The 18,494-nt window shown below is 40.1% G+C and overlaps 1 protein-coding gene across 6 annotated transcripts in view; it reads right to left on the reverse strand.

Moving 5' to 3' along the window:
• daam2 (dishevelled associated activator of morphogenesis 2) overlaps positions 1-18,494 on the reverse strand; it is a 111,402-nt gene that overhangs the window by 75,153 nt on the left and 17,755 nt on the right. Inside the window, exon 1 of one of the 6 annotated variants that reach the window (XM_088002916.1) lies at positions 1,225-3,211. The exons of the other annotated variants lie outside the window; for them this stretch is intronic. The gene's annotated coding sequence lies outside the window, so the exon portion shown is untranslated. Of the gene's footprint in view, positions 1-1,224; positions 3,212-18,494 lie in introns of those variants that run through there. 6 annotated transcript variants of the gene reach the window in all.

An 18,494-nucleotide genomic window follows, 5' to 3' on the forward strand; every position in this document is an offset into this window, starting at 1 on the left:
AAGCTGCAGGAACTGTGTCACTGGCACAAATACAATAGCGTCATTTGCACTGAAGTGGGTGACCTTCTGGAGAGGGAGAGATGCATGGTACCTTTTTTAAGAAGTCGCAGACTATTCCTGGTCATCCATTCTAACTGATTTGCTGCAAACACAACATAAAAATGATCCTTAAGATTAGATTAAAGCAGCTTCACCAAACATCATCCTGTCGTCTTCATCACCGAATTGCCAGTTGGTTGCGGGAGGTTACCGTTTGTTCACGCTAATCCTGAAAGATCAGTAGTACGTGATGAATTATGAATTGTGTCTTCTGTTTTAATTGTTTAGTTTTAGGTCTTTGTGTCAACACCAACATGAGACAGAAGTGTTCCATTTATGAAAAGGTTTTAATGTATAGTGTGTAAATCCCATGCCTTGCACAGACTGTGATGCAAATATGTTCAGTCCTTTCAGGATATATGGAATGTGTGGCGGCCAGGCTGAATGCTGAGCTGACAACCAGCACCAAAGGCTTTGGCCATGTGATTGATGTGCAATGAGCTGCAGATGGATGCCTGAAATAGGCCTTCCTCATCACACGACACATCTCATTCTCTGTTGGTTTTTGACATGCTGAACAATTCGCAGATCTTTTCAACGCAAAAGACAATTTTAGCATCAATCTGTTCCAACTCCTTACAAGATTAACACCGAAAGAAAAACAAAAACAAAACAAACAACAACAAAAAAAAACAAGCAGATGACTGAACATTTGCAAAGATTCAGAGAAAATTACTTTCCCTGGAACAAAACTTCTAGGAAGTATATCTAAAAATAAACCCCAGTGTATCACCAGTCTGCACCAGTAGATTTGGGGGTCCGACAGGAAGTGCTGTCAACACTGCTGAATGCAGAGCTCAAACATTAAAACCACACACACTTCACATCCATGCCTTCATTGTCGTTTTTGACCTGAAGCGTGCCCACAATTTACAACAACGTAAAACATAGAATGTTTATCATGGAAGAACAGAAGCCCTTTGTTGTCCTGCTGCTGCAGTTCTGCAGACCATCTAACTGTTTATTTTATAGCCAGCAGCAGTTCGGTTTTCCCTGGTAGGACTGAGCAAGAGGACAAAATGCACGGACGAACCGCATTAAACATCTTGTATGCAAGAGAGAACAAAGCTTTCCTCTACAGACAGGAAAAGTTATAGGCATTAAAATCAAATAAGTCCTACTTACTCAGTTCACAGACGGTGCACTAAGGGATGAATTTTCTTTTCTTCCCTTTACTACGACTCAAGAAAAAGAACCACTCCACACAGTAAGTTTACAAAAGTGATTCAAAGCACTCCTGCATCTTCTGGATTCAGACCATTTCTTTCAGGTTCCATGTCTGGACTTAGTTTTAAAGGGGTTCTTGTGTTTCCATCCACTTGCGTTCCGAGCTTCTGAGTCGAGCCGTGGATTTCAGCTGACTGAGCTCAAAGCAAAGCGAAGCTGTTGACACTGTCCTCTCCAACTCTCCCCCACCCTCTCCCTCTTTTGATTGCTCATCCCTCCTGCCCTCCCTTTCTGGATTCCAGCGCTAGCATATGACAGCATCCATGTGGATTTCAGTAACAAGGTGATAGACTTTCTGTGGCAATACATGCATGGAAGTACAGTACAGATGTGAGGCCAGGGGAGAAAGTGAGACAAGAGGAAATGACCCTCGGTGGTTCGCATTTCCCACAATGCATGCAATCGCAACTCCACCCGAGACATTCCTTCTCTGAGGGAACAGAAAGGCAAGACCAAGACATACCACAAGAGTTGCCCAAAGGAAAGCCACCTTCCTGTTTGCTGGAATCTCGTTGTTAGCACAACAGCACAAAACATATCAACATGGCATTTTTAATTAGAAGCAACAGCTGTGACCCAACCAGGAAACAGATTTTCCTGAGATCCAATCAGTGTTCAGTGAGAAGGCAAGACGTTGAGATGGCATGCTAGATAGTGATAAAGATAAAAAAAATAAAAGAAAAACTCAGCTGGCTTTGTCAAGTTCACAGCATTAACTCAGTCTAATGCTATGCACGGAATTGCAGGGGGGAGGGTCATGTCATAGACACGTCTGAGAAGCAGAGGTCAAGCCAGGATAAAAGTGAGAGGTTAGTGGGAGCAAAGATCAACACCAAAAATTCCCAACTGCACTAGTTAGGACTGACAGCATTCTGTGCATTGCCCCCGAAAAACCTAGAGCCGTCCAGCTTTAAAAGGCCATGTAAACAGGACTGGAAAACAAAGCATTATGAACTTTTGAACTAAATATAAAAACCAAGAACCGTGTTAAAGCCTGTGTTTTGGTATAATGCCAAGAGGAAGTATGCGTCCCCTTAAATGGATTTATTTATTTATTTTATTTTATCACAAAAATGTTTCAGGTCAAACAAATTTCAAAATCAGACAGATATAAGCTCAGTAAATACATATGATGTTTTCTACGAGTAAGAAAAGTACAGTTACATATGGAAGGTCCACATCTCGTTATATCTGGTTTAAAGTAAAAAAATAAAAAATAAAAAAAGAAGTCAGACAATGTCCTGGTAGTGTGATAATCTGGATGACTTGCCAGAATTGATAGAACAATGAATTCTGCTCTATACCAGAAAATGCTGTAAGAAATTGTACAGTTTGTGATGGCACTTAGTTTATTCAGTAAGGCAATAATCCAAATCACTCTTTAAAGTTCCCTTTGAGTGGCTACAAACATAAAAACTTGAAATGGCCTAGTCAAAGTCTGTACATAAATTGAATTCAGATGCTGTGGCATGACCTCAAATAGCCTGGTTATGATAAAAAAAAAATTAAAAAAAAACTTCTAATGGAGCTGAACTAATGCTACAAAAATACCTCCACAGTGCGTACAAGGCTGATTACCAGTTATTTCAAATGCTAAATGGCAGCTATTGCCGCCAACCATGACACAACCAGTTATTAGGTTTATGGGCCAATTACTTTTCACATAGGGCCAGGTTGGTTTGGATAGCATCATTTCCATAGTAAATAAAATCATCACTTGAAAACAGCTTTATATACATTTTCCTTGGGTTATCTTTTCTGATGCAAAAAAAAGAAGAATTTATTGAGGATGTACATTTCCTTTGAGGTTACAAATGAGAAAACATTTGTAAACTGAACTTCAGAAAAAAAGGACCACCTGCTTTTTACACTCCCTTATCCCTTCAGTGATTAATAAATAAACATTTTACTAATAGGCTTAAGCGAAACACAATTAGATTAAATACTCAAATGTGATTAGAGTCAGATTATTATGCTTTAATCTCTATGTGCAGCATTTCTTTTCAGATTACATATTATATTTTATGAAGAAAATGCATCTTAAGCTACCCCAGCATGTGCCATGACACAGAACTGAATACTTATAAAAGGTAAGGTCTTGTTTGCTTAATTCTCTGCTAATTTATGCAGAAAGGCAATTTTCTTTCTAGAATCCACCTTCTGTCTTTTCTGACTTTACTTTAAACACCACAGCGATACTGAAAAAAACCATTTATCACATTCAGCGCTTTGCAACAACGTCCGTACAGAAGAGTGGTATGTTAGCAAGTAGATATGATCCATTCGCTGACTGAAAAAAAGAAGAAAAAAAAAAAGCATGTCATTTTTAGTTTTCAGCAAACCACAACCAATCAATATTTGCCCATTTGGCAACCGATAATTGAGCATATAAAAACTCCAGCTCCAGTCGCCAGTCAATTTGTCAGTGGATCTCTATTGATTACTTTGGCTTTTCAAAAATAACACTCCAAATGTATTACTTGAAAGATGCTGTATAACAGAATCTATCGCTAAAATAACAACAACAGATATCGGTTCTGTTTGACACAAAGATGAATTGTCACACACAAAGTGGAGACATTTATAAGCAAAGGGAATGTGGAGGAAAAATAGGTGATTATAATGCCATTTTTCTTTCTTTTTTTCTCTGTCAGGGGACACAAGACAGATGACACCAAGTCAAAGGCAGTAATGCCTGAGTCCATTCCTAAGCAAGCCCTTGGGATGTATCCATTAACCCAGCAAGGAGAAGCAGGCTTATCTCCGAGACGTCCACTTCCGCTCCTGCGATTCCCCTCTCTCTTTCACAGCTGCATCACTTCCACTTTCTCTCCAGGGTTACCTCACTATCCTCAAACCTCCGAAGGATACTCCTAGGAAGCCCCCTCCCAGGAATAGGCTAAGCTCCAGCTCCAGTCTGGCTAAGTGCACTTGGACTACTCCTGTATCATCCATCAAAACCTGGTAATTGAGGCAAATGGAGCCAGTTTCACATGCTTGAGATAAGTATCATACCCCCATCCCACCACATTATAAGCCCATCTGCTCTATTATTTTTTGAGGACATGCTTGGGTTTATTTTTCCTACTCAGCGCTCATCTATATTTCCATATTGTCACTTGAAGTCAAGTGGAGAAAACAGAATATGACTTCATTCAGAAATATGACAGTGATTCAGAAACAGGTTTTCTGGTAAAGACTGGCATAGCCTATTGCTTTAAGCCACTCAATCAGCTGCACTAGAGTGATCAAACTTGATAGTCTGCATAGTCTGCAAAGAAACAGCCGTTAAGTTCCAGAGAAGTTGGCATTTCGTCCAAGCTCCTCGTTGAAGAGAAGCTTCAAATTCTCCTCCAAGCCAGCCGCTCTCAGAGCCAACATGGCATGCAGTCATGTTTCACAACATGCCACTCCTCGCAGTATTATTTAGGGTTCTTCTGGACCAGACAGCTCTTCATTTAAGTTTGTTTTGTTTAAGCCAGGAATTCCTCATGGCAGCACTTTGCACACAACCAACCCGTTCACGCCCGCGCAGAGATAAATTGCCACCGAGAAAAGTACCACTGCTGTCACAAAGCCTGAACTCTTGACAGTGTAAATGTGAGGGCACATCCTGTGTACATGGACTAATTGTATGCTAGCTATAAATCACAATTGCTGGAAGCTCCATCCCATCCATCTTTATAAAGTAATCACAGCAAGGCAGCAAACAATAAATCCAAATGTAATGACCATATCCTTATGGTGACTCTTCACACTCCGCAAGTACTTACTCTTATTCTCTACTTTTGACTTCAGTCTCTCATAACTTTCCATATAGAACTGTAAAACCAAGGGAACCTACATTTAACTTCAAGCCCAAGATTACTTATCATAAACACATTTTCTTTTTTTTTGCTAAAAGTAATGGGCATTTGAAGGGTTCCTTTGTCGAGGAGGCAGACTGAGTCAGGTCAAAGATCATCCAACCGCCAGCTCCCACAGTACGTCTTGTGTCTGTGTGGATGTGTGCCAGCTAAATGCTGTTATGTTTGGACAATGGCTCAGCTTTCCGCAGACTGATTCATGATAGCCTCATCATGTTAACCGATGATGTAATGCTTTGATCGCTGGCCATGAAGGGCATCAGTATTAGTCTTTGATTGACCGTGCAATGATTTCATTCAGTTTAGCAGTGATAATAAAACGGCTGTATTCAGATTTCTGGTTTTCCCCTTTCCAGTGTGATAGATCAGTTTTTAAGCAACCGTGAAGGGGAATTGCTCTCACACAAAGAGGGCAGCAGCTGAACAATACCAATGCTTTGTTGGTAGACCAAGGGTTTATATATTTCAAAAGATCTTTAAAAAAAAGAAAGAAAAAAAAGAATTACTGTTGTGTGCTTTTGCGCCAAAGAATAAGCAAGCAAAACTCACTGGTTCTGCAGCAAAAACCAAAACTGGACGTTTCAGACATGCTTGCAAGAACACAAAAATGTTCACTATATACTTTAAGGCAAAGTATTAGTTGTGAAACATGTAAAATGAGTTAAAATCCAATAATACTAGCATGGACTGCAGCACGTTCAAGCTTTTGTGAGATGGCTGGCTGGATAGAAAATATTCCAAACTCCATTTTATTTTTTGTACTGCTTATGCGGTCTGGGGAAAATATCTAGAGACTCCATACATATCCAGACCTACCCAGGTCGCATATGGAACCCTGTTAACTGACTTTTTATTTTATTTTTTTTTTTAGCCAAATGAATTAAACAGTTGATGAGTCAGAACATTTTAAGACAGAAGTCTTAATGAGACAGGAACTGTAAGAGCGTTTTCAGATATAAAACAATCACGCTGTTAAGCATTGCACATTAAAAGTATAACAATGTGAATATTCAAACTTGGAAGCCATCTGTTGGGAGTTTTAACATGTAATAGTGAATTTTAAATACAGAATGGAACCTTTAAAAGTGGATACAGTTTCTTCATAATAGGCAACACCTTAAGGAGTTCGAAATATGAGATGTTAGGTACAAAGGGTCCGCATGAAAACCATACCTCCTATACAACGACTTATTTCACAGCTCCCCTTTGGCCACTATAACCCAGGTGTGTTCACTATGAAGAGAAGAACAGTGACTGACAGTATAGTAATGTAAAAAACTGAAGACTTTGCTCTTTTTCCAGATGCTTTCATTTTTTTTTAAAAGTCATTATTAATTTGGCAGCATGAGGTCTTCAATTTATTAAGGAACCAATTTCAGCTGTGCAACTGACACTGTAATTTCTAACATTTACTTACAGTATATGACCGTCCAAATCCCGACACCAGTCTGAACCCAAGTTTAAAGTTTAAATCTACCTTCCAACTGCAATAATAATAATAATGTCTGTTCTTAGAACTGATCCGAAGCTTCATAAATCAAGGCATCATCACAGGTTCATGTGTGGTGAAGAATGTCTGGGAAGGGTGACAAAAATGTTTAGATCTGTTTTCAACACTGGAGATAAAATATCTGCCCACGGCTCTGTGCGAGACCAACACTCTGGGTCAAGACTGTCACAGAATCTCAATAAAACGAGGAGTCATGCCCTACGAACAGGTGTGTCTGCATTCATGGCCCTTCCCCCTCCTTCTTCCCTGACCCCTGTGCTCTAGTTATTGGTGTGAAACTCTTAAAAGGCCAGCAACTTCAGCGGTGGAGCAAACAACCAAGGTCAACTTTCTTTAGATCCCAAAAGCAGAGTTATAATTGTTGATTTAAAGAATAAGAGTAAGACGAAGCACACGACACAAATAAAAAAAACTGAAAATGCATTACTAATCTCAAAAATGCATTCTGAAAAAGAGAATTTGTCAGTCGACACCAAAAGAAAAGTATTCAGACCAATACAGGGAACTTTCATCTGGATCAGTGGACAAATCAGCATTCAAAGATCACAATAACAGGAGTCCTTCAAATTTCTAACATCTGCAGTTTTTACCACGATGTTATGGTACTTTTTGCATTTCGGAGTCAAAACAACTTTAAGCTTCATTTCTTTATTGAGCTAAACCGTGCCGTGCAAGAACATTTAGAGACAACAGAATAGCAATCTTAGTAGCCTGTAATTATATTTCTGGATTTTGTTTAGAAGCTATGTATGTAAAATTGACTTTAGTAGTTTTAATTTTAAGTTACTTGTTCTAAAGTTTAATTGCACATTATACAACATTGACTACTTAACTAAGATTAATAGCTAAGACACATTTGCAGCAGCAAAAAACACTTTTCCAAAATGACGCTCTTGTTCTGAATAACCAACAGGTCCAATCAAACCCAAAGAGACTCGTGATGAAAATAAGCATAAAGTTAACTTATTGTTCCATTGTGCCCTTCTTTTTTTATGTGTTGTAATGCTAGGAATGATAGATGGGTGTTGCACTTTGCTGGAGTGAATCTCTTGAGCTCTCTTGGGATGTCAGAAGAATAACAAACACTTCCTGTTTATCTCTGCACTTGGTTGGAACAGTCTGTTCTGATCTACTGCTCATTCCAACCATGATTCTGTAGTTATTACTTATGGGTGCAAAGGAGAGCATGACAATATGTAATCTGAGAAGAAGGGCACAAAGAGCAAATTTAAAAACTGATCGTGGAATGCCCATTGTCTGCTTCCTCCAGCACCAGCAATTTTGTTTTGCAAAATGAACTACATACTCATAAATAAAATGGATTTTAACTGTTGACAAACACATGTTGCCACATTTCAGCTGACCTTTGTCTTGACAACATCACTCAAAAACAGTGAGTCCATCTGCAAAGCTGCCTCACAAACAGAGGGAAAGGTCAGACATCAAACGCTAAATTTAGCTGAGGGGCTCCCTGGTCATCATCTACCAGCTTATTATGTACATATGTAGGTATCGAACTGTTGTCTGCTGAGTCAACCCATCCTCCAGTGGTTACATGGAGAGACAAAGAGGTTTGCGAGATGCTTAAGTTTCAGGACTAGGTCAGAACTACTCCAGTGCCTTAAGCTGATAAGCAAAGTCAGCCCTGCCTGCAGGAAGCTATCAGACTTGTATGTACACAGACGGAATGAGTGTTGATTACACCCAACTTGAACTGATAAGAGCCGCAATCTTAATTAGTGACTCCATTCTTTTCCATATGTGTCACTGATGTTAGAGGGATATCAACACCACAAATTTTCCCAGCTTTTAAAATTGCCACTGGGCTACAGAGTTGCAGCATTTAGACAGATTTCAGAAAAATTGCCATGCTGTCGAGTTAAAATTGTTGATCCACAACCAATATTCAGGCAATGGAAATGAATTCAAGAAGTGGATGATGAATCTATAAACATATTCATAAATAGAGATTTGTGTTACAAATCATGACTTCTAGTCAGTTTTCTTCATTTGCTAAGTTGTACCCTGACCCTATGATTGGCCCCAGCTACAGTGCTTTAAGCATTTTCATACCCCCTGAACATTATCCTTTTGTGAGAACAGAACCATAATCTTTAAAGTTAGTTTATTGCAATTTATCATGATAGAGCAAAATAAATCTGCCTGTAATAGTAACATAGAAGTAAGACATGCTTCACAAAATATTTAACCAATTAAAATCTATCAATGTTGTCTAGGACCAACGTTCTCTGGAAGTCTTTTAGGGAATGTTTCTTACTTAATTGTATTTGTACTGTGGTGGCTTGAGAGCCTTGGGTTTGGCATATTTGTTCATCACTATAATGTGGTGTTTGGGTTAACTTATTACAGTTGCATCTGAGAGGTGGGTTTGCCAGACATAAAGGTAGCTTCTATACGGCGCTTTGGGACTCGCTCGTCTTTTTCTCTTTCTGGGAAGCTGGCTTTCCAAATGGGTAATGTTTCTAGTTACACCTCTTTTTTTCATTTCTGTGTCATTCAATCTTACCAGTAAGTCAGGCAGAATGCATTTTCTTTTCAGCAATAAATTTGAGCAATAAATTTGAGCAAGTTAATCTTTGTCTGTGGAGTCTCCTATGTTGTTACCCACTATGAGCCAAGTTGGTAACAGTATGGGTTATAATCATGTTGGAGTCTAGACTGTAGACTTTTGCAATAGTTTTCTAGTTCCATCCATCTACCTACGAAACGTGACCCGTTTTCTGTCCCTGACGATGAAAGAATGTTCACCAGCCAAAAAAAATAGATCAGACCAGACCTTCTTCTAGGGGTTTGAAGTATCCCCTGCATGGGTTGTCTTGCCGCTGGTTTTGTTTTAACACTGTCTCCCTTTTTGCCATTCTACCATATAGATCAGAGTTGTGAGTGCACGACTAGTTGTCTTGTCAACAGATTCTTCCACCTACGCTGTGGATCACAGCTCCTCCAAGCATATCGTGGCTTTACAGTTTTTAAATGTAATATTTCCTAGCTCAAAACCTCATTTTGTCCAGTTGACTTTAATAAAATATGACAGGATATGGCCCCTGATCACACTAAAATAACTTTGAGCAGCCTCCTGCAAGTACAAATCAACTATAGGCCTCGCATAACCACAGCTGCTAACAGCAGACTATTAGTGGATTGTTGAACATTTCTTGAAATTGTTGGTTGCCAAAGCAAGTACCAAATAAACATTGGAATATGAAAAGCCTGGTGGTTAGTGGCTCCTTTTGGACCTGACATTTTTGGTAGGAAACAACCCGAAATACAAATGCACAGAATGTTCCAAGGAAGTAACACAGCCAGCACCTGAGAACCTCGCATTTACTTTCACCCTTAAATAAAATTATGCTCTAATTTTCTTTGGTTATAAACAGCAATTAGGACACAACTCTTAAAAAGCTACAACATAAACACAGAAATCACAGTAATCCTATAGGTATGCGTGTTTATGTGAACGAGGATGACTAAAATAAACAGATGGAAGTGTGGGAGCACAGATTCAGCCTTCTCGCTGTTGTGTGCTTAAGAGAGACAATATAAATATATTCAGTATCACTCCACGCCGCGTGGAGTGTTGCTAGAGAGCAGAGGTGGAAGGGGAGGTGTCGCTTAGGGATCCATCGAGCACCACTCACCCACGCGAGTGGTAAACGACTCCGTTGATTAAAGCCAGCTGGGCTCCAAGTGGGCTCCTTAGACTGGAAACCAGTGGCACGTGGCTTGGAAATCCATCTGCTTTCTTAATGACACACACTGACATGCCCATACAACATGTTTGTTCATTTTCCATTGCTAAAAGTGTATATATATAAAAAAACAAAACGCACAAAAAAAAAACACACAAACACCCGCAACGCTTGTGAAATGAAGCTCCCAAACAAGTCTCTCCATCACAAGGGTGATGGTTGGTGGAGTTCAAATCAAACCATGGTGGCAAAACAAACACATCCTCAAATCAGGATTTTCCACAGACTGGCTGCAGAAACAGACCTCGTATCCACACTGAGTACTGTAAAACACAAAGACTAAACTTAGACAGCGATGCGGTCTGAAAATGTGCAGGCCTTTAGTCATTTGAAATACAACAGATTGTCAGCTCAGCAGGAGCACGATGACAAGAGGTTTAGTTAAAAGAAGAGGGAAAAAAAAGGAGAACTTTGACCAGTGCACACATTTTTATCTCAAAAATGTTTTTAAGCATGTGAGAAATTGAAAGTTTTGGCCATTTTTGTGCAAAAACGTGCTTGCCTTGTATTTGTTTTGTTGGTTTTCACACATTTAAAATGTGACCATCCTCCTGCAAAATGTAGAGGACTGAAGAGAGCTGTGTGGTAAAACTTCAGACCAATTCTTTAAACAGAATTGCATTTATTTTGTAGGAATGACATCAATGAAGTAATATCTTTCTTTCGTGTTATTAGATAAAACAGTGAAATTGTAGCATACAATCTCAAGGTCCAACAAAAGGTTTTACTCAATCACACACACACACACACAAGGGTATAGACGTAAAAAAATGTGTTTTCATGTCCATTGTCTGGACAAGAACAAGTTACAAGCAAAGATTGTTTCTAACAATATGAGCAGCTGTTTTTTTTTTTTTTTTTTAAACTTCAACAGAATGACAACCTGCTCTAAAACCTTGGCCTCGTACTCCAAATCTGAGTTAATCACATCTCCTCTGGCAGAGACCTGTCAACACACATTGTCCCGATTACATGCCGTTTAAGCTAAATGACCAGGTCCTAAAGCTGTGTCCCGGTACAAACTGCAACAAAAATGTGGGTCAGCAATTTTTCCCCCCCCACTGCTCTTCCTCTCTCTCTGCATCTTGGTTTCCTTCCCAGAACAATGAGTCTGACTTTTCTCTTTCCCTCCCACAGCAGTAGGATTGTAGTGGGAAGGGGAACTATTAGGAACACAAAGTAACTGTGGCGCATACAATTCCCCTCCGGAATGCTTTGGAGGATGTAATATAAGACCTCAGTGACCTTCTGACACATTTCAAAGCAGCCTTTTCAAAAAGCACCAGCATCGATTTCTGACATTTGGATGGTGGAGCAATGGTGGTGGTTTGGCGGGGATGGGGAGGGGGATTGCTGGTGCTCCTCACCTGTCACCATGTTTCATTTGGAGATTATTTGAAATGCTGTGCTCATCTCTGCATACATGTTCTAGTTATGGGATGGGAATAAAGAAGGAATAAAATCTTAGTAAAGTGGAACTGCACATTACTGGCTTGATTTTTTTTTTTTTCCTCCCTTCATTCCCCGTCAAAGATAAAATCACGCAGAACACAAATCGGGAGCTACGTCTCCTCTTTCAACAGATCTTGGATGAAATCTAACAAAAGTAAAGCCAGGATGGTAAGAATGTGTTTTTCATTTTCATATGTGAATGTCTGAATTAAGTAGACGCAAAAATGATGATGGATTGTTGAAAATTTCCAACATTTCAACAACATAACCACCTCTTATTTCAATTCTGTCTCCACAAACCCCTTTCATCCTTTCCCAAACACTTATAAAATCAGTATGAGTGGTTCAGACCTCAAAGATTTCATTTCTCAGCCTTGTTGGAAAAAAAAGAAGAAGAAAAAAAGAAAAGGGTAAAATCAAAGCAAAATTAAACGAGGCTTCAGTTTGCTGATGTGGTCCTTGCGCTCTGCGGCGGCGAGTTAGAGATAAGGAATGCACAAAACTTCCTGCACTGGGCTCGCCAGACCTCGGACGGTTTACGTACCGCGGCCGGTCGCCATGTCAACCTGGCAGCAAATTGGGGCTGTGGAGGGGAGTTGTAATGATGCAAGGAAAGGACAGACAGAAAGGAACAGGGTAAAAGGTTTTAAACACAGAACAGTCCTTCTGCCAAAACAAGGTTGCTATCAAAATATGTATTGCCTAAACTTCTGGATCTGCATGCTGAATTTACCAAAATAAAACTGCAATTTTATTATTGAAATTCTGACTGGATTTCCCTTAATAATAATAATAATAATAATAATAATAATAATAATAATAATAATAAGAATTTATGTTATGTTTATATGGCAGCTGATCTCCATCCTCGGTCGGTCTGCTATTTAACTGCCTATTCTAAGGATTCTGCTTGTCAGCATAATAGAGGAGGTGGAAAGACACAGAGTGGGCAGGGGTAGACATGTTAGTGGATGGATGCAGCAGTATTTGCACAGTGTCTGAACCCAGGGACTAGTTTGTCTGCCTAATACCTTTAATCCACCCCCACTGCCACCATAAATCCCAGCGGATGACGTTGAGGAAAGCCAGGCGGCATCACTACCCTGACCTTCTGTCACCCCTATTTGCCCCTCCGATGATCACAATATCGTTTGGCCTGAAATATCTCTGTGACTTCTGGACAATGGGACGTTAGTGGGGTGAAAACTGAGATGATGGAGGGAGTGTGAACATCAAATGGTTTTTAAACAATGGATCACTGCCTGAAGGAGCACACCGGCCTGGACATTAAAAAAAAAAAAGAGCTATTAAGTTAAGCTGTTGAAAAAGATATCAACCTCCTGCACTGTTAATCCAGACCAGTTCCTACATTTAATGCATGCCTGCTGATTTGGCGCACACACAGGAGGTTAACTGTTCATCTCACCATTTTCTTCTACTTTTCATTGACTAGAATTTCTTATAAATACCAACAAAGAGGCGTGAACCATTTATGGACAACCTGGCATGCAGCAGGTAAACAAGTGAAGGATGGTGGATCTCTCAGGAGCCGAGTCAGTTCTCTAATTCTTCAGTGCAAAATGTCAAAACTGCACCACATACGTCTATGGTCAAACACCAGAAATGGACAATATGAGTAAAAAACAAACAAAAAAAACAAAAAAAAAACAGTAAAAGAGTTATAAAAATAAGAATGTTTCATTTGTACAACCATCAACAGGGATATGGATATAGAAACTGGAATTTAAAAATATCCTCATCTCCACAGTTACTTGGACATGATCAGGTCATTTGAGTTTGTCCAACTCCTGTCATGCGTTTACAGCCGGATTCCCTTAACGCTGATGGCTGATAGTTTATACAACGAGACGTAGAAGAAAAACATCACTCTGCCCAGAGAGGTTGCTGACCAGTGCAAGGGAGGAAGAGGAGGAGGCTGATGGAAGGTGGTGGTGGTGGGGGGAGGTTGTATCTTAGCAACTAAAAGAACAGCAGAAGTGGAGGAGGAAAGAGAATCACCAGGGGATATTTATCACAAGGGAACTGAAGAGTGTATATCACAGGGTGATGACATCTGTTTTATCCAGGTTCCTCTTCCATCTGCAGAACATGAATTTCGAAATTGGAACCAGAACCAACATGAGCACCTGTGTTTTTTATCAACAATGATTATTTATGTCACACAAAGTCTCAGGAAACACCAAAGTGCACGCAGAGAGGCAGAAACGAGGTCGAAGTTGCAGGTGAATGTCAGAATTACTGAAGCGAAGGGAAATCAGACGGCCCGTTAGTGTTTCCAGATGATGGAGAACACGCCAGTGAAGTTAGATCTGGAGAAGTGGTGCCATTTATAAAAACGGCACAAATAAACACCTCGCCTTTCAACGGTCCATTTAAGCCTGCCGGAGATCAATCTGCTCTCCCAAGGGACGAAAGCAGAAGACCCCCTTTCTCAGGAAGCCTCCCTCGAGACCGAACCGTATTCATTCCTCTCCTGAATGCTGTAATCGTGCCAACCGAGCATTTTGTCATTCTGAATAAAGAAGTTTCTGGCATGAAGGACATGGCTCAGGTCCACTGTTCGGATCGCTTTTTTTTTTTTGTTACACCACGGCAAGAAAAAGAAGAAGAAGAAGAAAAATTACAACACCGTTCCAGGATCTTTAACTGCTAAATCCATCTCATTGCTCAGACTGAGAGCAATGGCAGTGAGCTCAGAAGATGCATTAGGGTCTGCGAGAAGCCTGAAGCCCGCAGTAAAAATGCCCATCAATGCTTTCTATTCTACTTCAGAAGCTTTGAAGAATAACACAAAGTTATTACACAATTAAAAAGAAATGCATGGGTAGAGAATGTAGAAGCCAAATTTAGTCATCTAAAACTCTGTGGAAGAGTTATGATGGTGTTTATCTTTTAAAATGTTTTACTCCTTAGGAGTTTGGTTTTGAATCAATGTGAGAGCTCCGGAGTGATTCCGGCCCGATACAGTGCGCTCGTTCTTCCAATCTTTCCGTTTATGTTTGTTTGAGTTTCCAGCCCCTGAAGATGGAATCGGGATAAGAATATTATAATGGATTAGTGAAAATACAGTAAGTGAATGGGATCCATCTGCATCCTAAATCTTGTTAAATTGAGGCACTCCTGCATTAGATAACTTCAGTAAAACACATTAGTCACACCAGTAAAGTGAATTACTCAAATTGAATTGAAGATAGAAAAGGACGGCTAAGTTATTTGGAGAACTGGCCAGTTCTTGGTGAGATTTACAGATAAATGGGATTTTCGAAGTAAAGTCACACTCCTGTGGTTCTGTCCATTCTTTGAGAAAAATGTCCAACTTTTCCAAACACTTAATTCAAGCACTCTTAAGTTATTCTCACCCATTTTAAAATATAAACACAAAAATGTTATAAAACATTATCATTAAGCTTTCATACACGAAAAGCTAAACGGGTGAGGAAAGCTGAAAGGACACAAGAAACATGGATGAAACAAAAAAAAAGGAGGGAGGAAAAAATGGAAATATTTTCCAAGGTAAAAAATAAAAGTGAGGAAGAAAGGGAAGGAAAACAGGGATGTGAAGAAGGAAGCAAGCAAAGATACGAGGAAGAAAAAGAGAAAAAAATACTCTTTGCACTTCTTGACCGCTAAGCTTTTGCAACATAGCCTCTGTTTCAGGGGAGTCCCACAAAGATCCTAAAATAAAAGGCATTCTAAACATTCAAATACATTTTTGCTAAAAGCAACACAATACAGAAAATTTAAAACTAAAAGTGGAAAAGTTTTAAAACGCCTCCTAATGAAGGCAAGAGTCAAGTGGCAGGTCTGATTAACAAAACTGCTCATCATACGATAAAAACTTCACAAATCAAGGTCAGTAACAAGATCGGCACTCTGCATACACGGCCAAAGCAAACCTTCAACAGCTTGGGCCTTTCTCAAATCTGTGACACATCAAGAGTCGACTTAATCTCGTTCCAGCATCTGAAGTGATTTATTGGTAAGGAGTTCTTTATGCCAGTCTTCCTTATGACCATGCTGAAAGCCCCAAAGCCTCCCTACTGGAACCTGAAAAGAAAAATTGTGCTGTCGAGCCTGACAATAAAAATGAGGGTTCGGGTCAAACAAATACCTTACAAATGCTGTTCGAGAGAGCCTAAAAGGAGACGGCAAATGAATTCTGCTTCTTACCACAAGTGGTTGCTGAGACAACAAGGGCCCCAGAGCCCAGCAGTGGTGGGGCCCAGCGTATCAGAGTATGGAGGACACCCAAGGGAAAAGCCGGTCCAGAGAGCGGGGGACTCTCACGGACGGTGGAGACATTTTCCCACAATCAAACAAAAACAGAGCCACACAGAGCAGCAAAAAAGAAACAGGAGATGGAGGGAGAGAGGTTAGAAGTGAAGACTTGGAAGAACACGGCTGAAAGAATGCATGACTATAAAACCATTTAAGAATCTACTAAAAGGATGCTTAGTAATCCAAAGACGAACTCAACATTCCTCCCAACTTGTTTAACCTGCAAGTCACCTTAAGTTTCAGAGGCCAGAGGGCTGTGTGGGCCTCCAGTAGGCAATTTAGCCAAATCTGCACAGTTCACTGGTAAATGACCTCATTAAGGTAATATGTTTAGTGAAAAATCCACTCATCTGTTGCAAATTAAATAGGGTGTCAGGCCACAGAGGACATCTGGACCATTAATGTAGAAGCTTTAGAGCTAATTGAGGGAGGACTTGATCCCAAGAATCAACAAGAAAAAAAAAAAGAAACACAAGGCCAAGGCTTCCCCTCAGGAGAAGGTGGATGAAACAAACAATCAGATAGGCTCTGGCATCGGTTTGAGGAAAGGTTCATTTTCCAGAGTTTAGTGTAACCAACTCTTATTGGCTTTTGAGAGCAGACATGATAAGAAAGATGACAATTGGACCAAAGGTACACAAGGTATTTATCCCAAGAAGAGCTGGTCATCTCACCCCTTCTCAACTCATTTCATACCAAACATCATCTAGTATGAAATAGTGGATGTTTCATAGTGACTATGCATCAACTTTTCCCTGCAAGTTTGACAATTCATGCACCATTGGGCAGATAATGATTTAAAGTTGTTGCCTGTTTTCTAGTCATGTAGGGAAATACAGCTATTGGAGTCACATTACCAATATCTAAAAGCAGGATTTAATAGAGTTATTTATGTTTGAGCAGGAGTACTACCATTATATTTCATCAGATGAAAGTGGATTAAAGTTTTCAGAAAATCTTATAACTAAGATTTGAGTATATGCATCTATATTTGTTGCCACAATTTGTATCTCAGTTTAGAAAGATAAAATGATATGTAATGGCTTAAGTCCAAGCAAAACAGTAAACAAACTGGAAGACAGCTGAGTTTACCAAGGGTTTTCAAGAGATTTGTGCAAACCTAAAAAGCTTTGTTTTATTTTCTTCAGCAACTGATGGAAAAATGACTTCCAATTTGAAATCTAAAGATTACATCTTCATGAAAATGCAGGAAGAAAGCCTCCTTCTTCAAGAAGGTCTGCAAAAGTTTTCAAACTTCCTTTTATAGAAGTAGCCCCCAGTGCCGGAGATCATGGCCATTATAAATAAGAAGCTGGAATGCAAAGGAGGGGGGCGGTGGAAAATAAACATCCATGCTGCTCCGTTATCTGCACCCAGCTGTGCAGTTTAGAGGCCAGTCCCTGCTTATGATGTCACACTGGCATGGTGTTACTATTGGAGCAGTGGATCGACAAGATTACATTTAATTAGTTCACTTATGAATTGATTTCACCCCCCGCCCCACAACAGCAAAACGGCACCTCAAATAAATTCAAACTTTATGGGAATGTCTTAAAGAGAAACGGTGACTTCAAATCGTATATCGAAAAGGATTTTAAAATAGGTTTGCATCGGTATCGGGAGAAGCAGTCGTGCAGCACATCCAGCCATCGCTTTTCACTGTAAATTTAGACGCAAAGTACATTTGAGATGTAAAGGTGAATGGAAACCTGCAGCCAGGATAATAAGGACTAGGTTGACGCATTGCAGATTTTATAAATGATCCCATATGTGCTCCAGATCCCAAGTGAAAGAGCTGCTTTGTGTTCGATGACGTAGCACGTGCTCGGGTCCCAAGTGGACTCCCCTTCCACTTCCCTCCACTGACAAAACCCTTTCCCGGTAGCTCAGGGTAACGCCAGTCGCGGGGCAGAAACATGGTGTTTGGATGCCCAAGTCTCTGCCCGCCTTCCTGCTTCCTATTTTGGCGGGAGCCAATTACCTGTGACTACTTGGAGACCGAAACAACCAGCGCATTGATGTTTGATGGGAGGAGAGGGACGGAGGGTAAAGACGACTGACCAAAGAGGGGGAGATGGCTGTCACAGAGGAAAGAAATATTAGGACATTCTCAACCTCCATTACCCCGTGAGCTAAATGGCTCCCATTCATGGGAAAATAATTGTCGGAGGCAATCTTACTTGCCCACCTGCTCCCTGGACTCTGCTGCGATTCACAAACTAATCATCCGACAATCATGCAGTTTTACAGTGGGCTTAGAAAAGAACAGCG

The sequence above is a fragment of the Poecilia mexicana genome, unplaced genomic scaffold (assembly GCF_051168715.1).
Source record: "Poecilia mexicana isolate PSO_F unplaced genomic scaffold, ASM5116871v1 scaffold_22, whole genome shotgun sequence".
Lineage (NCBI taxonomy): Eukaryota > Metazoa > Chordata > Actinopteri > Cyprinodontiformes > Poeciliidae > Poecilia > Poecilia mexicana.